The sequence below is a fragment of the Sus scrofa genome, chromosome X, assembly GCF_054392235.1.
Source record: "Sus scrofa isolate SSC_HxYL_T2T_F1_AM1 chromosome X, Sscrofa_HxYL_maternal_Yorkshire_Landrace_v2.0, whole genome shotgun sequence".
NCBI lineage: Eukaryota > Metazoa > Chordata > Mammalia > Artiodactyla > Suidae > Sus > Sus scrofa.
The window spans coordinates 13021083-13043941 of NC_139401.1; the positions used below are offsets into that span (position 1 = coordinate 13021083).

Sequence of the window (22859 nt, forward strand, 5' to 3'; positions counted from 1 at the left end):
GCAGCTCAGATTCTACCCCTAGCCTGGGAACCTCCATATGTCGCAGATAAGTTTGTATCTGCTAATCCCAAACTCCTAATCCTTCCCTTCACATGTTCTTTAGCCATTCATTTGTCAGTAGACATTTAACTTGTTTCCATGTCTTGGCTATTGTAAATAGTGCTGCTATGAACATTGGGGTGCATGTATCAGTTCTGATTACAATTTTCATCTTTTCTGGATATATGCTCAGGAGTAGGATTGCTGGATCTGTTTTTAGTTTTTTGAGAAACCTCCCTACCATCCTCCATAATAGCAGCACCAATTTACATTCCCACCCACAGTGTAGTCGTGTTCCCATTTCTCCACACCTTCTCCATTGTCATTTGTAGACTTGTTAATGATGACCATTCAGACTGATGTGAGGTGGTATCTCTTTGTAGTTTGGATTGGTATTTCTCTAATAATTAATAATTAGCAATGTTGATCATCTTTTCATGTGCTCGTATGTCGTCTTTGGAGACATGTCTATTTAGGTCTTCTGTCCATTTTTCAATTGGGTTGTTTGTTTTTTTGTTATTGAGTTATATGAGCTGTTTGTATATTTTGGAAATTAAGCCCTTGTCAGTCAAATCATTTGCAAATATTTTGTCCCATTCTCTAGGTTGTCATTTTGTTTTGTTTATGGTTTCCTTTGCTGTGCCAAAGCTTATAAGTTTGATTTGGTCCCATTTGCTTATTTTTGCTTTTATTTCTCTTGCCTGTACCTAGTCCAACATTTGTTTCTAGCCCAACATTCCATATTCATTGACAATTGTCCCTAGAAGAAGGACTTGAAGGTGAATTAAATTAACCATTAAAGAAACCTCCTGTAAAAAGAAAGCCATACTTTTCTGATCTTTAACTTGCATTATAAATATGCAACCAAAGTAGCCTGAATATTTTGACTCAGGAGATAGACCACGAACTGCCTGCATGCCATTTGAAAGAATGGGTTTTTTTTTTTAAAGAAATAATCCTGTCCATTAAGTCTGTATCAATGCAGAAAAGAACCACATGCAAGGAAAATGTTTGAGTCCAGGCACTTCCCTGGTTACTCGACATATTTAATCAGCACAGCACTTTTCTAAGGCAAGTATTGTTTCTGTCATTTTAGCAATGAGGAAACTGAGACTCAAAGATATGAAGTGTATTCATTCAGTAAATATTTATTGGGACCCGCTGTGAGCTAGGCATGGTGGGAGGTGCTGGTTATAGAGTAGCAACCTGGGCCCTTCTCTCCTCGAGCATGTGGTCTAATGATGAAGATGGATGGTAAGAGGTGAAACAAGCAAATACCTTGATAATTATAAATTCTATTATGTGCCACGAAGGAAAAGAACAGGACACTGTAAGGGAGAATGATGACATATGAGTAGGGGACTCAGGGGGGTCCTCCAGGAGGCCATGACATTTAAGTTGTGACTGAGAGGATGGAAAAAGTCAACCAGACTAAGAGTGAATGGAGGGAAAGAGCTTTGAGTGTTTGGAGAAGAGAAACAAAAGCATGGTGGCTGCCCTTGGCCGAAAAGGGGAAAGTAGTGTGAAAGACAGGAACAGTGTGATGGAAGGTCTTCTAGAGTAAGAGCTGGCAAATTGTGGCCCACAAAATCTGGCCTGATGCCTATTTTTGTAAGTCAAGTTTTATTGGCACAGAGCAACACTGTGCATTTACGTATTGTCTACGGCTACTTCTGTGCTACAGGTGCAGAGTAGAGACCTGGCTCGAAAAGCCTGAACTATGGACTCTCTGGCCCTTTCCCAAAAAGGTATGCTGACCCTTGATCTAGACCATGAAAAAAAGTCTGGATTTTATTCTAGGAAAGAGGGAACCACTGGAAGGTTTTAAGCAGTGGAGTAAAATAGCCCAACTTGCATTTTAAAACTGTCACTCTGGCTCTACTTCATGGAGAAGGAATAAAGGAGATAAGAGTAGAAACAATGAAGCCATTCGAAATTCTTGAAAGAGTTCAGGTGGGAAATAACAGCCAGAGGACTGGACCAGAGTAGTCCTAGGAATAGAGCAAAGTGTGTTAGGAAGAATCGGTAGGACTTGGCGGTGTATTTGATGTGGAGATTGAGGACAGTGAGAAATAAAGGATCAATCCCAAATCTCAAGCGTGAATGATGGTGCCAGTCAATGAGCTCAGCCATCTGGAGTTGCAGAAATAATTTGAGTAGATAAGTTTAAGTTTCTCAGAGTTCTCTGTTATCAAGTCATGGGGTCTGCGCTGGAGACCACGTCATCATGCTATTACGATAAACATTGTGGCTTCTTCTAGGAATCGTCATATGGGTTTAACTCTTAATTGAATGAGTGCCTTTGACACAAAACCACCAACAATAAATCTCTTCATGCCAGTATTTGGAGCAATTATGTATTTGGGCCACAAAGAAACAGTTGAAATAATCTGTTTTAGGAAGATATACCTGTAATCTTGTACCTTGTTACTTCTATTGGACAAAGTTTTTATGTAATTTATATTATGCGTAAAAATGAGCTAATTTTGAACTTCATCTTACAAAACACTATCTTAGGCCACTGTTTAAAATCATTCAGGTGTGAATTAAGTATGTATCTCTATACACTATGCAAAGAGCATCATTGAGGACAAACAGTTTAGGATTCAAAAGAGTTGTGGGGCTCTTGCTGTCACCATAACTTTATTTTGTCTCTGGCACCCCTGGGGGACCCACTCACCAACATTCCTCAGGTCCTGATCCGAAGTCAGGAGAGCCTAGGACTGTGCTTCGCCATAGACTGGACGGGAATGCCTCTGAGGGCCCCAAGCTTGAACGAGACCTCCCCCGTCTAGCTCATCTTCCCATCTAGGTAGCTGAGAGGGCAGCAAGGGGCTTCTGCTGGTGGCCTCCCTACTCCACTCAGGTGGAATCTTAAGCCCCAGCCACCACCACCCACATCTCCTTAAGCAGCAGACCAGGCTCAGGTCAGAATCTAGCACAACTTGAAAGGTGCAGCTAGCCAAGCCACATTTCAGATCCAAGTTCAAGGTATCATTCATGTCTCATCATTTTCTGGGATCTCCACAGAGGGCTTTTACTTTGTCTCTTTAAATGAGTAGCAGTTTGTCTGCATGGAGGAACTGCACGGGAATAAGAGCAAAGCATGTGAAGAGGAAGTTAGTAACTATACAAATCGACTACCTCACCTGTTCTGTTCAGATTTTCCCCTAACAGTTCTATAGGGCATATGTTTAAAAACATAAGATACATTACCTGGGTTTCAAAGGAGCCATTAAGGTCTCATTTGGGCAAAGAAAATGCATTTTTTTAAAAGAACTCCTAATGTGTATATGTATAATCGTGTCTGTACTGTTACTACTGTTCATCAAATAATATTATCAAAATAATATGCACATAGTAGTAGTCTATCTTATATTTCCTGCTAATTTCTTACCATTGTTTCCATTATATCATGATCCATTTAGACCTTGCTGTATTTTATTTCATACTGTTTTTCTATGCATAGTATTTGCATATTAGGCATCAGGTAATTTTGAAAACTCACTCTTTAACTCAGTTTCTATATTCACCTTTTCTTAGCCCCTCACCCACCTACAGGACTTTTCTTTTTTCTTTTTTCTTTTTTTTTTTTTTTTTAGCTTAGTTGAACATTGATCCGCCTTGGACATTAATGAAACTCAAGGGGAAAAGAAAAACATTTAGTATTAGAGACAAAAATTTGTTCCTATTTATAGAAGATTGTGGCATATATTTTTTATTTGCATTCTTTTTAATTCACTCAGGTTCTGGCAAAGGATTAAGCCTCTGCTTGGTGGTATGAGTGGAAAATATAGGATGATTAAAAATGGAGATCACCAATCCATACCCTCTCTGTTCTTCATAGTCTTGAACGTAGAAAGAGTAAACGGTTTTTGTAATGATACTAAAAAACCTCTAATCTGTTGTTATTTTAGGACACATAGAGGGGAATGACCTAAGCCATGCTGTAAGGTTCTGTGGCAAGGAAGCTATTCCACTCCTTTTGTTTACTTGGTTTTTCTCTTTGTTCTTAACCCCAATGGATATCTGCTTTTGAAAAGTAATCTTTATATGATTCTTCATGTAGTAATTGGAGAGCTGTTGTGAGTAAAACACTTTCTGTCTTCATGTGGGCAGCCTAGATGCAGACTCCAAACCCTATTAATCCAAAGCAGAAAGGTCTCAGAATTCAGTTGCAGGGTTAGTGCAGTCCAAGTTCATGTTCAAAGCAGTATTTCCCAATAGACAGGAAAATGAGATTTCTCTAAGCCTTGCCATGGAGAAATTATAGCCATTGATGAGAGTAAATCATTTTCCTAGGTTGGGGCTAAATTCAGACATGGAAGGCACACTTCAAAAATTTAATAGAAATCCCACAACCTCTTTCCATCAATAAAAGTATGATCATGGTTGACTGAAAGTCTTTCATCTCTCAGAGAGGATTAGGACCTTGCTATGTTTCATGAGGTTTGGGGTGTTGTTTCAGAGTAGCTCTGTTTGAGTTGTGTACCTATTCTTCCTTAACCTGATTTTTTCCTCCTGGTAGGAAGGCACATTTTTGTCCTGTAGCTGTTTGCATGCTGTCTCTTTATGCGCCATCTTTGAATTGCATCTTCTTTAATGGCATCCTTTTTGTTCCTTACCAGCACTAAAAATAGCATTTTTCTACTTTACACTTGCCCCCATCCTTGACATGCGTGTGAAAGTTATCAACTGGAACGAGAGTTCAAAGCCCTTACTATTGCCTTATTATTATTTTCTCATCCTTTCTTGTTTGACTTTTTGACTCTGGTAGGGCATTCCCAGACTTCCCACAGCCCCCAAGTGCATGGTTTTCTCTGGACTTGTTTCCTTTGGACTTGTTATTCCCGCAGCCTGAAATTGCCCTCGTTTCCTTCCCCACCCGGTAGACAACTCCTTTATCCCTCAGAAGCATCTCCCACGTGGCAAATGCTACCCTGAGTGTGACTTTCTTCACATACACCCTGGGAAGGGTTGACCCTTCACCCTTCAGGCCACCATGTACCCATATGGGCTTCTTCATGACACCTTCACTGGAGTCATATTAATCTTTCAGGTTAGATTCTGGGCTTCTTGAGGACAAGGAAACTGTTAGGTTCTTCATTCCCCTATAGCCGACCAGGGTCCCAGGTACCGAAATGTTTGACTGAAAGGAAAAGTGAATGAATGAATACATGAACGCCTGAGATCCTGATTTGGCAGCTTGGTTTTAAAAACATTATTCTTATGTCTGGCTTCCTTCTGAACAAATTAATGGGTTTCCTCTAAGTTCTAATAGTAGCAACAGGCATTTTAGAGCTTTCTTTGCTGTGTGACACCCACTAAAAACACAAATTGCACTCATACATTTCCAGTTCCACTTGTACCTCCACTTGGTTGCCTGTGCACAGGATCATTTCTCCCAGCTCTTATTCACTAGCATTATCCCCTCCTGCTGTAATGACTCCACTGCTGAAGGGTGGTTCTCACCAGGATTCTTTGCATCAACAGGATCTTCCTCGGCTCTCCCATCTTCCTTTCCACCTGCTTTTTTTGGCAGGCAGTCGGGGAGCACACCCATGACATGTGGAAATTTCAGGGGCAGGGATAAAATCCATGCCACAGCAGTGACCCGAGCCACAGCAATGACAATGCCATATCCCCAACCCACTGAGCCACCAGGGAGCTCCCTTCCTTTCCATCTTCTTTCTCTCGAGAACTACCCACCCATCTTGTGTATTAGTTACACTGGCAACTGCACCATTCCCTAACCAAACCCAAAGCATCCCTGCCTATAGATCTGTTTGTACCTTCAGTGCTCCTGGGAACCCCTTTCCTTGTCAAGCTCTTACCTTCCATTGAGATCAGGCTCCAAAGCTGCCTTCTCTGGCTTGCCGCCGACTGTCCTCCTTTCTCCCACACGTTGGAGCTGCTCTTTCCCCATCCTGTGTTTCTAGAACATCAACAGTAGTTCTGCTTTACAGCTGTCAGATCTTGCTCTGCAGGTTACAGTGGTCACATTGCTTAGACACTGCACAACAGTTGAGTCATTTACCAAGTGGAGGAAGTGATACTTACCTGCCAGTGGCATTATGGAGATTAAAAGACACAATATGGGAACATGCTTTGGAGCCTGTAAAGACGAACACAACATGTATCTTTACTGGACAGCTCTTAATGAGCCAACAGAGAAAGGCAAAACTGGGGGAGATGGGCACTCTGATTACTGATAATGACTTTACCAAGGACAGAGGGGAAGAACATTGGCACAAATGCCCTGCATTGGATTCCTGGCTCTACCTTGAGTGAGCTCTGTGGCCTTGGACAAGATGCTTAACCTCTTTGAAGAGAACCTGTTTTTCTCACATGTAAAGTGGAAATAATGAAACCTACCTCGCAGAGTGATTTTAAAGACTAGAGAGGACGAGGGTCAAGCAGCCCGCCAGAGGCCTGGCGCAGTCAGTGATAAATAATAAATGGGAGTCGACATAGCTCTGGTGACTTGAACTCAGATGGTTTCCAATGTTCCCTTATCATCTCCCACGTGGACCGTACTGATCAGGATGCACGGCCAAGCAAGAGTCAACGTTACGCAACTTGACAAGGCCCGAGAGGGAGTGATCGTCAGACCCTGGAGACTGAATTCCACCCTGGGAGGCTGCCGACCTGGACAAATGTCAAGATCCTGCTTTCAAAACCTGCTTTGTCAAGCGCCACACTCTCAGGCTACCCAGACTCACAGCTGACAGCCATTTAGAGCATCATCTGTGCTGCCACAGGGGTTATTCTGGGAGCCTCAGGGGTGGTGCGCTCAGACAGAAGCTCCAAGAACGTGCAGCGTTCATGGACTAGGGGGCCGGGGTGCAATTCTTGACGCAGCAGTGAAATGAGCCAACTTCATGGCTGGGCTCGGTTCTCTTCTGTATCTCCTTGAATGCCCTCCTTCAGGGCCCTGGGGACAGGAATTCATCATAATTGCAACAATAGTGGTTTTAATAACAACAGAAGCAGGCAGCAGCACCTCTAAAGATGTGTTGGTTGGGGCATCACTCATCCCTTAGCTTGTTTCAGTCTGCCCAGCATGGGACCTGCCACTGGGTCTGTAGCAAGGACCCTCCTCCTGCAGCAGGAGTAAATATGCTTTGGTAAATGAGGATTTTTTTTTTTTAAACTTCTGGCACCTGGGCTCCAAGTATGTTAATTTCCAGGTCCTCTGTATCTTCATCTCTAGATGAGAATAACAACACCCAAGCCCTTACATATACTGGAAGGAGTACATGAGAAATACTGGGTATGAAGTGCTTTACACAGACCCTAGCACACAGTAGATGTGAAATCAATGATCACCGGTTGGCCCCCCCCCATAGATTCTGGCCATCCTCCGTGCCTGTGTGTATTGAAACCTTAATGCAGCATAGCCTTCTGATAAAAGCAGTCCAGGCCATGTGACTCCAGGTAGCCAAGCAAGCTATTTCTTTCCTTTCCCAATCTGTTCCCTCTTTGCTTAAAGGAAGAGCAGAGTCTTCCCTCCCCACCACTGCCCCCACCCCCAGCCACTGCAGAGCTGCCCATGGATGTTGAAATGGGCACTAGGCGGCCTGGGAACAGATGAGGTCATTTGGGAAATCTTCACCCCTTCCTGGAGAGTGTTCGGAATAAAGAGGCAGGGTTATCATTTATTGTTGAAGGAGAGGTCACAGGAAGTTTTAGGTGAATGGTATTGAACCAAACAGCTTAATTAATGTAAGGGATTCATTAACTGGAATGGTAAGCAGCTTTGGGTCTCTAGGAGAAATGTATGTGATTTGAGGTCTGGTCCCGTTTCTGCATCTTCTAGATAAGAAGACAGATGGCCAGAGGTGTGAGGGCGCACCCAGGCCTCTCCCAGCCACTAGGGCATCCTCTGCCCCAAAGCCTGTGTCCCAGGGGATTCCATAGAATGGCAGTCCCAGACAGGCAGGGGTTATTCTCTTCACTACTGTGTCCATAGAGCCTGGAACACTCTTTGAGGCATCGTAGGGGATTGTCAAACATTTGTTTAATGAAGTCCCGTGGTCTTTAAAGCTGAAATATAAGTGGAGAGCTACCAGAGGTATCTCCTATTAGGAGAAAAAGATGAGGAATGTTAATTTAATCTGAGATGCAGTGGAAATAATCATATTTTTGAGAAGGCAAGTGGCATGATCAACATACCTCAGTAAGATGGATCAAATTGCTTCCAAATAAACCAAGGAGAAATGGAACAGGAGGCATTCCACTTCTTGATTAAAAAGTCCTTTTCCAGGGTTGCCACTGTGGCTCAGCGGGTTAAGAACCTGACATAGTGTCGGGTTTGATCCCTGGCCTCACTCAGTGGGTTAAGGATCCGGCATTGCCGTGAGCTGTGGTGTAGGTTGCAGACGTGGCTCAGATCTGGCATTGCTGTGGCTGGGGTGTAGGCTGGCAGCTCTGATTCGAATCCCTAGCCTGGGAACTTCCATATGCCACAGGTGCAGCTGTAAAAAGAAAAAAAAATGTCATTTTCCCCAAATAGGGTTATTGAGTGAATTAATTTTCTTACCTTTTGAAGCCATTTTTATTGAAGTGTAGTTAATTTACAGTGTTGTGTTTGTTTCAGGTGTACACTTTCAGGTGATTCAGTTTTATACACACATAAAGGAATCTTTTTCAGATTCCTTTTCATTATAGGTTAGTATCGAATGAATTAATTTGAAAAACAGTTCGTGTCCTGGTTGTCCCGAAAGCCACAAGCTTCTTGGTATCATCCCCATGGATTCCAAGATCCGAATTGAACTTCTCTTGCTGTGAGTTGCAGCAAGCTGCCATTCAGGCTTGCCTTCCAAAACGCTCACTTTAATACACCAGGTCCAGATACTGGCCTTGGATTGCCCGCTGTCCTGGAGCAGGCAGAATCTGCGTCTACCGTTGGACCTCTCATTTATAGTTCCCTGGGGGGAATGTTCTCGGTCACTGCTAAAAAAATGATGAAAGTGAAGACAGCAGCCATGCCAACAAGATGGAGAGGATGCTCTTGGCAAAATGGGCATAAAATCTAGATATTTCCTGGGCAAGAGCAAGTGCGGGGATGAGGGAGGGGGTCTCGCCATCACCCCACCTCCTAGGTAGCTGTGCAGCTCAATGGATGAAGATTAAAGCAAAAGCAATGGCCAAGAAGTTCTTTTATCACTTGCTTCTTTAAATTATTTTCTCTCCCTTTCCTCCCTCAATCCCTGCTCTCATCCACCCACTAGGATCTTTTTTTTTTTTTTTTTTTTTTTTTTTGGCAGTCTTTAAGGAAAAATAATGAAAAGAAAACGAACTGAAATTTACATAACACCTTTCCTCCAAGATACTAAAAGCAGTTCCCCCATCTATAATTTGTCCTCACAACAATCCTCTGAACAGGCCTATATCATTATGATTTATTACCATTATGATTATTATTATTATTTCCATTTTGCAACCACATTGCTCGCTGCTGAGACTTTTGGCTCCCACCTTATTTTTTGAACAATCTTATGCCCCTCAGCATATGTATAAAAAAGGTTTCAAGTGCCACCTCCCACTTGTGATCATGCCATGCATTCCATTACAGTTTCTGGCCCTCTGTTTAATTTTATCGTTTAAAAATATATTAAATCCCTATATTGTAAGAGCACTGCAGGGCCGGGGAGGAGAAGGTGAAGTCAGCGCTGAAAGAGAGCAGAATCAAACATAAATATATCTGCGGAACTGAGAGGCAAATGGAAAGGAGCTGTCAAGGCAAATTGACTTGAATTGCATAAGAATATGATTTTTTTTTCAAGAACTGACTCGAGATATGAACTACGCTTTCTAACATCTTCACCTTGGCAGATGACACTACCTATCTCTTGCCAGTTTCTTCCAGTCTTTCAGACCCTAAACATGTTGTGTTGGCTTCCAGTTTTTTAAAATATTTTCAGAGTGTTTCTGGGAGTTCCCATCGTGGCTCAGTGGTAATGAACCAGACTAGTATCCATGAGAACGCAGGTTCGATCCCTGGCCTCGCTCAGTGGGTTAAGGATCCATTGTTGCTGTGAGCTATGGCGTAGGTTGCAGATGCGGCTCGGATCCTGCGTTGCTATCACTGTGGCTATAGTGTAGGCCGGCAGCTGCAGCTCTGATTGGACCCCTAGCCTAGGAACTTCTATATGCTGCAGGTGCAGCTGTAAAAAGACAAAACAAAAACAAAAACACAAAGTGTTTTCAGCTAACTAAATTCCTCTGGTCATCTTGCATAACCCATGACAGCAGCCCTTCCATGGGAATGACCCTCAAATGGCATAAGCCACTGGTAAATGATCTCTTTTAATTGTCCCAACAATCAATTCTTTCCATAGCCCACTACCCAGTTTATTTTTAACTTGGAGAGATTTCATTTAGCAGACTGGATGTTGAGTCTGATATAACCCCTCCTTTCCTCTTCTCTTACTCATATTCAGTGTTACAGCAAACTCTGATTTGTCTCTCTTCATAATACCTGTCTTACTATTAGATAGGGACTGTATCAGTCAGCTGTTGCTTGGTGACAAGTAATTACAAGATCTCAATGGCTGACAATAATAAGCATTTCTTTTTTGAATGTGGTAAAACAGATATAACATACAATTTGCCTTGTTGACCACTTCTACGTGTACAATTCAGAGGCATTCAGTACTCTCACAGTATTGTGTAACCATCACTACCACTCATTTCCAAAACGTTCATCACACCAGACAGAAACTCTGGACCCACTGAGCAGAAACTCTCCATTCTTCCCTACTCTTAGCCCTGGATAACCTCAGTGTACTTTCTGCCTGTATAAATCTACCTATTCAGGGTCTCTCATATAGGTAGAATCATTCAATAGCTGTCCTTTTGTGTCTGGAAATAAGCATTTCTCTCATGCATTTTTGCTGGGCTTGCCTGGAAGATGCGGTTTAGGTTCATGTCTACTCCACGTATCTCTCATCTTCTATGGACCAGGGGGCTGGCTTGGGTATGGTATGCCCATGGCAGTCGAGGGCATGAGTGGACAATCTGGAACACATGAGGCCTCTAAAGCAGTAGGTTCTGACCTGTCACTCTGTACCTCTTCCATTGGCCGTAGCAAGTCATTGGCCAAGCCCAAAGTCCAGGGTCAGGTAAGTAAATGCCACTACTTTCTAGCCACGTGACTTTATTACAAGCATGGTAACGTTTCTGAGCCTCTTATCCATATCAGTAAAATGAGGATAATAATAGTACCTAGCTCCTAGGGTGTTGTGATTATTACTGGATTGCTCCACACTTGTAGTATAAAATTGCAAGCGATATTGTCATTCTGAGCATGTAAAGACCAGAAAAGCAACAAAATCCAATAAACCTTTGTTCTTTTTGCTACTCATTGAAGGAAAGAAGTTTAAGTTAAAAGAGGATATTTTAGAGATTAAGCTCTTGTCAGTTGCATCGTTTGAAACTATTTTCTCCCATTCTGTAGGTTGTCTTTTTGGGTTTTTTTATGGTTTCCTTTGCTGTGCAAAAGCTTGTCAGTTTGATTAGGTCCCATTGGTTTATTTTTGCTTTTATTTTGTTGCTTCGGGAGACTGACCTAAGAAAACATTTGTAAGGTTGATGTCAGACAGAAAGAGAAAGACAAATACCATACGATATCACTTATATCTGGAATCTAATATACGGCACAAATAAACCTTTCCACAGAAAAGGAATTCATGGATTTGGAGAACAGACTTGTGGTTGCCAAAGGGGAGGGGAAGGGAGTGGGACGGATTGGGAATCTGGGCTTAATAGATGCAAACTGTTGTATTTGGGGTGGGTAAGCATTGAGATCCTGTTCTATAGCCCTGGGAACAATATCTAGGCACTTGTGATGGAGCATGATAGAGGATAATGTGTAAAAAGAATGTTTATATTTATATGTGACTGGGTCACTTTGCTGTATAGTAGAAAATTGACAGAACACTGTAAACCAACTATAATGGAAAAAATAAAAATCATTTAAAAAAAAAAGAGAATGCTGGGCACCTTCATGGAAATTCAAAATGGAATTTTGCATTGCAGAGTAGGGCTTATTCAAATTTGCTGAAGCAGTAGCAATTGGTTTAGCCATTGGTCTCCCTCTTGCTTTTAGCAGTAGAACCCTTTCTTCAACAGAAACCTAAACCACAACCCCAATGCATAACACAGCAGAGCGTTTGTGGTTGAGAAGACCTCGGTGTCTCCAGGGCTCTTCCTGCTGTCATGTGTCCCTATTTCAGGAGGATGGCACAGAGCATAGTTTGAAAACCATTAATATACTCCCAAGTTCCCTCCTCTTCCAGTTAAGGAAGTGAAGCCTAGTAGGGTGATGTGACTTGCCCCAAAATGTATATGAGAAATAGAAGCTTCTTTTAAGTACTAATAAAGCTCATCACACTTCGAAGTGTTACCCGGACTGACAAAATGCCTCTCTGGTGCCCTCTGAGTTCTGTGCTTCTAGACTTACATCAGAATTTCTATAGAACAACTGAACAATTAAGGACATTGGATTTGGAATCAGAAAGCACAGGTCTATGTTGTGGTTCAGCCAGTTAGGACATGACAGCACCTTCTCTTTTCTAATTTTTTAATTTATTTTTCATTAGGGTGTAGTTGATTTACAGTGTTGAGTCAGTTTCTGCTGTACAGCATAGTGACCCAGTCATACACACACACATGTTCTTTTTCTCATATTATCCTCCATCATGGTCTATCCCAAGAGACTGGACATAGTTCCCTGTGCTGTACAGCAGGACCTCATTGTGTATTCATTCTAAATATCATAGTTTGCCCCTGAACACTGTTTCTATCTCTGTGTGCCTTCTAGCCGTCAGATCCAGATGGCCAAACTGCCCTTCTCCTTTACAGTTCAATAGGCATCATGCTAAAATTTTGGAGGAGGGTCTTCTTTTGTATTTCTTGGGTAAATAATCTCTCAATCAGCACCTAGGACAGCATCGTCCAACAAATCATTTTGCAGTGATGGAATACAAGAATCTAACTACTTGCAGCTATTGAGTGCAGCAGAGGAATTAGCTTTTAACTTAATATTATTTTATTTAGTGAATTTAAATAGCCACAGGTTTAGAGAGTTCCTTGCATGTTTTGAGCCAACTAGAATGCTCTTGGAAATTTGTTTTGATATTTAACTCTTTAAATATCACATCCTTGAAGATATAGACAGACAAAAAGAAAGTGGAAATATGTTCTCATACCAGAAGTAGGTTGAAGCAGCCAGAAATGAATGAGAGAATGTAGATTAACCCTCTCCTTTCCCTGCTCATCATGGTGAGCTGCTACCAATTGCTGATGAGGACTTTGGGTCTCCCAGTAGTTTTAATAGAGTTTGTACTAGTTAGCGTGGGCATGTTGAATGTTACATTCTCGCACTTTCTTGCACCCTTCACTCAGCTGACAAAGCTTTAACTACTTCTTGGGTAACTTTAAGACATTCTTCTCCCAACCCTCCTTTGTAAGACATAAATCGATTACTTATTCAACATGATGCCTTTCAGTCATAAGAGCACTTTCTCCTCATGTCCTCGAGAACATGTGTTTATATGACAGCAGGTAAACGATGAGCAGCTTCTTATTCCAGTAGCTAGCAGAATAGAGGAGTTCGTTCAGATGCTCAGAAGAGTAAAAGAATAAAGTAAAGGAAGACTATTAGAACTAATAGAATTCAAGAGATAAAAATTTCATGAGATCTGGAAGGAATGATGTAGCTAAAGACAACAGGGTCTTGGCCTGAACATGTGCATATGCTATGACGTAGCCATTCCACTCCTGGGAACATACCAAACAATCGTGCATATACACAGTCACCAAAAGGCATTTATAAGACTGTTAACAGCAATGCTATTCTTGACAGCCTCCAATTGAAAAGCCCCCAGATGTCCATCAAAGGTAAAATGGATAAGGAAATTGTGGGACATTCATGCAGTGGCATATGACAACCTGGATGTATCTCAAACACAACAGTGAGTGATAGAAGAAAGAAAAATGAATAGTTTACACTATGGGATTGTATTAATATTATGTTCCCAATGGAGGTCAAACTCTTCTGTGGTGTTAGAAGCCAGGCCAATGGTTATCCTGGGGAGTTGGGATGGGGGGGTGGAGGGGGAGGTGAAGCAGGGGGATAATACATCTGATGTAGCCCAGGGCTTCTCCGTCTCAGTGCTACTGACATTTTGGGCTGAAAATTCTTTGTTTATGGGGCTGCCCTGTGCATTGTAGGATGTTTAGCAGCATCCTTGGCTGATACCCACTAGATGCCAGTAGCTCCCACCTTCATTGTGACAATCATAAATGTCTCCAGACATTGCCCAGTGCCCCCTACAGGGCAGAATCATTCCCCATTGAGAATCACTGCTGTATCCCAAATGCCTCTCACCTGCTAGGCACTCAGTCAATATCTAGGGAAAGAATGAATGAGGCAAGAGCTATTCAGTATTCTACAGGTATATAAAATAATTTAATTTTTATCTAAAGAGATCCTGCTGCCTTTTATAAATCTTAAATTTACCTACCAGTTTCATCCATTAGTTAAAGATAAGTAGTTCAGGAGTTCCCGTCGTGGCTCAGTGGTTAATGAATCCGACTAGGAACCATGAGGTTGCAGGTTCAATCCCTGGCCTCACTCAGTGGGTTAAGGATCCAGTGTTGCCATGAGCTGTGGTGTAGGTCGCAGACGTGGCTCGGATCTGGCATTGCTGTGGCTGTGGCGTAGGCTGGCAGCTACAGCTCCGATTAGACCCCTAGCCTGGGAACCTCCATATGCCATGGGAGCGGCCCTAGAAAAGGCAAAAAGACAAAAAAAAAAAAAAAGAAAAAAAAAAGTAGTTCAAAGGCCAAAGACAATATTCATTCAGCAAAAAATGAATTAAATGGACAAAAAATTTAGGTCAAACCCACAACAAATACCATACACAAATAAAACTCTTGCACAGCAGCTTCCAAATTCAGAGCCCCTCACTTGAAATTTTACTGCAAAGGTGTAAAAAATATAATAACATAAAGGGCCAGAAGTGAGACAGTTTCATTAAAATGTTAATTTTGATAATCACTGCATCATTTATATGGATTTTAACCTAACAACCTAATATTCTTCACAAAGAAAAGCACAATCTAAGCCTTAAATGCATTCAGGAAAATGTGAATTAGACTTTTCAAAGAATTCTAGTCTTTCCCTAGGTTTATATTCTAGTCATTGGTTGTATGTAAGCTGTTTGATTCTAAGCCAAAAATTACAATGTGCCTTAATCCTTTCTCTGCAAAGTTCAAACACATACCCCACAAGGCACTGTCAGTTGTGCCCTTAAAATTCTTCTTTGCAGTGAAGCATTTTTAGTCCAAGACTCTGATCAAGATTTTCCTGTCCCCTAAGTTTATAGTTCTATTCCCCTCCACCCCAGTCTCCAGAAGTCTGTAGTTAATGTTACAGTTGTGCTAGCCCCACTTCCAGCACTTAGTGAGTCGTCCTCCGAACTTCCATGTGTGTTTGTATGGCATATTTTTTTCATGTGTGGGTCTCCATGTGGTGTCCTGGAGAGTCATTAGATTGAATGCTCTCCCTTCCTTGATAAAGAGAGAGATGCTCAATTTCTAAAGCATTGGTATCCTTTGATTGCCAGTTTTTAAAAAACATTATTTTCAAGCTCTTTATAGACAGATGATGTTCGTATTCTATTGCCACTAAACAAATGTCATGGCTTAGTAAAATCGATTGTGTCTTCTCTCATGATACCGTGGATTGACTGGACTCATTCATGTGGTTCTTGCTGCTCTCACTCCTGTGGCTGCAGTTAAAGGACAGCTGGAACTGGAGCCATATAAAGACTTATTTGGACTGTAGATCCAAGGTGCCTTTTTCATACTTCTGTTGTTGCTTGGACTTGGACAGTTGACACTACTGCAGCTGGCCAGGCCAACCTCCCTCTCCCCACGCTGCTTCTCCACAGGGCTAGCTTCCCCACCACATGTTGATCACAGGGTTATGGGACTTAACATGGTAGCTGGCTTCTCACAGAGTGAGCATTCCAAGATACCCACTTGGACACTGCAGGATTCTAGGGTTCTTCAAACCAAGGCCTGGAAGTCATGCACTGTCCCTTCTATAACATCCTATTCGTCAAAGGTATGTCATAGAACTAGTCCAGTTTCATGGGGAAGAGACTACAGAAAGGTGAGAGTAGCAAAAGGTGTGGTCCATTGAGATCTGGTTTTTGGAGCCTCTGTACCACAGATGGGAAGAGGTGAATGGTAGAATCCTACAGTTGTTTAGAGTGAACTCTTTAGCATATTGCTTAAGAATCTTTCCTTAAATTCTCTTCCTTTTCCCTTTGGCCACCAAACTGGTAGTCTTCTTGGCTCAGTAGCATCACCCCTCATCCAGGGGGAAAATGGTGGTGGGAGAGACCTTGGCTGTAGAATTGGTAGAAACCAAGCCAGTGCTCCTGGACAAGTGAACCCTTTGAGCCATCTCCTCTTCCTTTGTTGCCCTGATGACTGTGGTGGCTTCATTATGGCTATTTCTTTTCTCAGCATTCCCTGAAGCTAACTGAGAAATGACAAATAATCCTGTTCCTCTTCTTTGCCATTATCAAAGTAAGGGCAGAATTTAGCTACAATGCGGAGAGTATAAACATTTCATAAAGTCCATGACAGATCACACTTAGCCTTAATATGTTGACCTTGTTTGAATGCTTGGTCGCTCGCTAGCTATTTCCATTCTCCCCAGCTAATGTATTCAGTACCTGTTAGGAATGGATACAGTGGATAATTACAATCTCTGTTCAGAACGTTGGAGAGGTCAACTGGATGAAGCATTAAACCCCCCTTTCAAATTGTCCTATGGTGACTTTTCTAAGAAGGAGGGACATTATTTCCTCAACTTTGGCAGCAATTGACTAGGCTGACTTTATGTTATGGCTGGTCATCAGATCACAAAAATCTCAGCGCTCTTTTCACATCTCCAGGTTCAGGTAAGGAAGAGAAAGTAGAAGGTGTCCCAGTGGCTTCATAACACCCTAGGACTGCAGAAAGGCTCTTGGAGAAATGCTCTTAATCCATTCTTATTTCCATGAACAGCAGCTGTCCACCAGCAGAGAGTTTAAGGGCTAAGATGCCCTAGCTTCTAAGATTAGAAAAAGAATATTTTTCTAATCTCTTTTAGGAACTCTGAAATTCAGGAAGAAGAAAGACTCTTATGTGTGCATGTGTTTACCTTAGAAGTGAGAGTTCAAAGGCCCTTTCACTGTGCCTCACCACCTTTCCTTCCAAATAAAAATACCGCACATCCGTCTTTTGAGTTACGTTCAAATGTCATTTTACAGTTTATAAAATTCTTTTATATATAGCTCTAAATTGCCTCTTTATTTTGCCTTTTAAAAGCCTAACCTTTCAGGCTTCATAAATTGATTCCTTATTTCCACTTTTGAAGTTTAAAATTGTATGGTTAACTTGTCTGGGCTTTTACAAAAGCAAGACTCTTGAATTTTGACCTAAAGTGTATTTTTGTATCTTTTCGGTTTTGCTTTGTTTTGTTCTATTTTCCTAACCTATGAGGAAATCTCATTGTTCTTCACAACTCTGCAAATCTGTGTTGATCTCTGAGTTAGTCAAGGGCATCTTATTTAGTTGGTCTAGAAGGGAAATATATGATGGCATATGCCAATATGATTATATATTGCAGTATTAAGTCTGTGTAAATATGAAGTGGGCAAGTCATTTAAAGAAAGGTACTGGAGTTCCCATTGTGGCTTAGTGGTTAAGGAACCTGACTAGCATCCATGAGGACATGTGTTCCATCCCTGACCTTGCTCAGGGGGTTAAGGATCCGGCGTTGCCATGAGCAGACGAGGCTTGGATCCTGCATTGCTGTGACTGTGGTGTAGGCCAGCAGCTACAGCTCTGTTGGACCCCTGACCTGGGAACCTCCATATGTTATGGGTGTGGCCCTAAAAAGACAAAAAGACAAGAAAAGAAAGGTACCAAGCTATCCTGCTCTAAGAGAAAGCAAACACCAACTGTAGCTTCATCACTGAAAGGGATGTTAATACCAAAAGCCTCATTAGAATCTGAGATTCTGCGTCACCTCACTTTGCTTGCTGCAACAGAGTCCCATTCCAGTGAAATTTGAACATGGGCTATGATATCAAAGCATGACCTGCAACCACTGATGCTGAGTGTCCCAAATGTGTTTCAAGCAACTTTCCATTGAAAAAGGATAACAGAAGACCTTTGTTAAAGGAATAAAGAGAGAAGAATGGAAGGTAAATTTGATAGGAGTGGTTGAGGGTAGGTTAGACTGTATTATCTTCTAGAGGTCAGCATTATAATACAGGGATTAGAATGATGTTTTTAACAAATTCAACCTTTTAAAAAAATATTTGCACTGTAATTTCAAATTAGTCATCAAATTAGAAAGTTCACTTGGCATTTATTATAAGATAATACTTCTCTAAATGTGCTTCTAACTGGATTTTTTAAAAAGTCTCTAGCTGTTTTAGACCTTCATAAAAAGAAGTTATTACTTCAGTGTGGAATCTTTCATTCTCAATTCTTTTTTTTTTTTTTTTTTTTTTTTTTTGGGTCTTTTTGCTATCTCTTGGGCCGCTCCCGCGGCATATGGAGGTTCCCAGGCTAGGGGTCCAATCGGAGCTATAGCCACCAGCCTACGCCAGAGCCACAGCAACGCAGGATCCGAGCCGCGTCTGCAACCTACACCACAGCTCACGGCAACGCCGGATCGTTAACCCACTGAGCAAGGCCAGGGATCGAACCTGCAACCTCATGGTTCCTAGTCGGATTCGTTAACCACTGCGCCACAACAGGAACTCCTCATTCTCAATTCTTATCTTTCTGTTAAGGCTATTTTTATGTGGCTTACATCTTTCCCCCACCCCAGGATCTTAGACTTGAGAATTCTAAGGGATCCAAAACATTATGGAGTTAACTTTTCTTGTCTGGCAGGTTATAAGTAAATAATTAGAGATGAGAGTAAACAGAAGAAACATATCCCTAGTCCTAATCATAAGTAACATATTAGAATATTTTATTTCAATCACTTCATTTATTCATTAGGTAGTAAAATTAAAGTCAATATAGGCTATGTTTCAGGCAATTTACAAAGAATTACTATAGACACAAAGAATTATAATAGGCATATTTTGAAAAAGGTTCCCATTTTCAAAGTAACAAGGTAAGCTGAGCAATAATTCTTCCTGACATTCTTGACAGAAAAAAACTTCTCTGTAAGGTGAAGTCATGGGTGGACACTACTTTTGAGATACTTACAGGTTACTTGCTTATGAATCTTTCTTTGTTGATGTGGTAGGCCGAATCTAAGATGGCCCCCAGTGATCCTTGCCTCCTGATGTTCATAACTTCGCTTATTTCCCTCTTTTTTACTCTGGCTGAGACCTATGACTTCCTTCTCACCTGTAGAATATGGCAAAGGTGATGGGGATGTCACTTCCTCAGTTACGTAACATAAGATTATACCTTATGTCTTACCAAATGAGATGCTCTCCTTTGTTGCTTTGATGAAGCAAATTGCCATGGGGGGGAGGCTCATATGACAAGGAACTGAGGGTGATCTCTAACCAGTTGCCAGCAAGGAACTGAGGCCCTTGGCACAACATCCCCAAAGGAATTTAATCCTACCCCAAACCATAGAAGTATGCTTAGAAGTGGATTCTTCCCAATTGAACTTTCAGATGAGACCTCAGCCCTGGGCTCCATGTTGATTGAAATCGCATCAGAAACCTTGAAAAGGATGACCAAGTTAAGTCATACTCATATGTCTCACTCATAGAAACTGTGAGGTAATAATGTGTGTTGTTTTAAGCCACTAAGTTTATGGTAATTTGTTATGCAGCACTAGATAACTAACAAAGCTAGCATCTATGGTAGGGCAGAATAAAGGTCCCCTATAGATAACCACATCCTAATCCCCAGAGCTTATGACTGCAGATGTGATTCAGTTCAGAAAGGGACAATTTTCCTGGATTATCCAGGTGGGTCCGAAGTAATCATAAGTGCCTTTATAGGTGAAAGAGGGAGACAGGAGTGTCAGGGAGAAATTTGCTACATTGCCAGTTTTGAAGACGGAGCAAGGGGCCATGAATCAAGGAGTCCAGGAAGCTTCCAAAGCTGGAAAATGTTCCAGAATGAATGCAGCCCTACTGACACTTTGATTTTAGCCTAGCTCATTTCAGACTCTTGACCTCCAGCCTTGTAAGATAACAAAATTGGGTTGTTTTAAGCCACTAAGTTGTGGTAATTTATTACAGCAGCCATAGGAAGCTAATGCAGTGTCTATGCTTATTTTGTTAGCATGTAAGATGAATAACGAGTCCTTCTCCAGGGACTTGTCTGCTCCTAACACACTGCACAAGAGCTATGAATATTTGCTTCTCTTTCCTGAAATGAACAGATGAATATGGTACCAGTGAGCATTGTCTAGGAAAAACTAGCATTTTTTTCCACAATTTGTGGACCCATCCATTCTCCTGCCCACCCTTCCACCTGTCACCTCTTAGCCCTCATTCTTGCATTTACTTTTTGGTTTCCTCTTCAGGATCTAAGCACCCACTGTCTTAGGCAAGACTTGTTTGGACTCAAGTAATCTGATCTATTCAAGTCAGTTTAAGTAAATAGAAATTGGGGGTCAGGGTAGCAAGTAGATCTGAGAGGGTGAAATCACAGAGCAACTGTTATTCCCCCCGCCCCACCCCAGCCCCTTGTCCTTCATGACAGCTCTCCAGGTCTTCCTTAGCCCTCAATGAAATCTCATGTAGCCTCCGTAAATGTGTTGAGCAGGTTCAGAAAAATTCTCCAATCACTTGTATACTTGTAATCACAACTTGTAATCTGTAATTAAAATGTTCTCTTGTCACGTAATAGTCAAACCGCCAACCCCACAAAACTTCTCCCTTGCCCCTATTTCTGTCCTGTGAAGGCCAAAGTGAGCTAAGGAGCATTTGCCAACATTGTTCTGTAGCTTTGGCTCCTTCCACATTGAAATGAGACCAGAACAGTGAGGTGAGGAGCAGGAAAGTTCTCACTTGATTCGCATCAGTGTTATCTGGCATTGGTTTCCTCTGTCCGTGGAAGATGATGAGGGTTGAGTCTCTGCCTTGGGGCACTTTTGTACATTTTTAGAAGATCTCTCAATTGGATTGCTCCAACTGTAGCTCCTTTGAGTCAGAGAGTACCCAATGGCTGGCTGTGTCCAATGTTCCTTACTTTCTACAGTTTTCGGCTAAGGCCCTCTTGCCCTTAGAAGAAGCTTCGCTGAGCAAGATGCCTTTAATTCAGTGACCCCAGGGCACCATTTCTCCTGGCTCTTCCACAGGAATTGCACACTTGGGACCTGCCTTTGTGGAAGGGTGGTAATTTTACAAATGTAGCCTCTGCTCTTTGGGCATGTGCTGCTTCTACTGGCCTCTCCCTGTTACCTTTTTTGTAAAAAACTTAAATCATGAGTGAGGCTCTGAGATGAATAAGGGGTTGAGTCCCTAACCCTGGTTTTTAGTACTTCCTGTGAAAGTCTTACAGCAGCCTGTTTTGGTGTGCGGAAGTGATTGGCATGAGGCCTCAGCTGGGACTGCCTCAGTTATTGTAGCATCCTGTAACATATGAACACATATGGCCTCGAACCTTTTTTTTTTTTTTTTCTGGGATTGGAATCCTAAGAGACCCAAAGCACTATGGAGTGAATTCTTTTCGTCTGGCAGGTGATAATTAAGTACTTATAGATGAGAGAAAACAAATAAAGCCCATTCCCAGAACTGATGATAGGTATCATACAGAGGTATTTCACATCAGTTGTTTTATTTCTACTTGAACAGTGAACAGCTAGCCCCCAGGAATGGTGGGGACCAGGCCTGCTCAGGGGACACTGGCATCTGTAACCTTTACTCTTATTCAGGAAGGACAAGTCACGCATCTCACCTGGCCCCCAGCTCTCTTCGTCTGCATCTCTTAGTTCTGATTCTGGACAGGGGACAGCCACTGGGCTCATTCCAACGCTCAGGTGCAACCAGCTATGCGTCAGGAATGAGGTCCGGGGCCATTGCCTGCTACAGAGGGCTCTGGGGGCTAACCCAGCTAGAGCAGGCCAGGCAGGACAAACAGGCCCACACCACCTCTGCCACACCATTCCCTGGCACGCCGTCCACACAGTCACGTGCCCACCCTCCTGGCGATGGACGCCCACCTTGCTTCCAGTGCTTCACGTCCATAGATTGCACTGCAGCGAACACCCTCATCCACACTCCCTTAAAGGCTAGTGGCAGAATTTCTTTGTGATATAAACCAGCATGGGACAGCTGGGTCATAGCGCTCCTGACACTGAAGTTTGCCTAGAGGGTGCCAGACTGCTACACAGGTCTACAGCCAGGCACCCCCCCATCATCTTAGCCTCTGAATTCTCATTTGATCACACTGTTGCTCTATTACTCCGTCTAATGGGAACCCTGGGGGCCATTCCAGTTCCTGGGGCTTTCCACCAACCCTTGGCAACTGGTGGGCACAAACAGGCTACTGTCACCATCATCCTAAATGCTGTGATGCCTAGACCGTGGTCCAGCCCTGGCAATGGGTTTCCAGTAAGGGGCTTCATCCTAGAAATGACTTTTGTCCCGGCTTCTCCGGGGAAGCTGCACTAAGACACATCCCCTTTGCTTTAGTCCTTTGGGTGGGAAATCCCGAAAGCAGGTAATTAATTACCTCCCGAAGTAGAAAAAGTCAGATCCTCCTCCACAAAAATGGCAACGGACCTTTCTCCTACTCAGGATAAAAAAAGAAAGGAA

At 42.3% G+C, this 22859-nt stretch overlaps 1 protein-coding gene across 26 annotated transcripts in view; it reads left to right on the forward strand.

Annotated features, from left to right (window-relative positions):
• Positions 1-22859, forward strand: part of FRMPD4 (FERM and PDZ domain containing 4) — a 919679-nt gene that overhangs the window by 846779 nt on the left and 50041 nt on the right. The window lies entirely within an intron of this gene.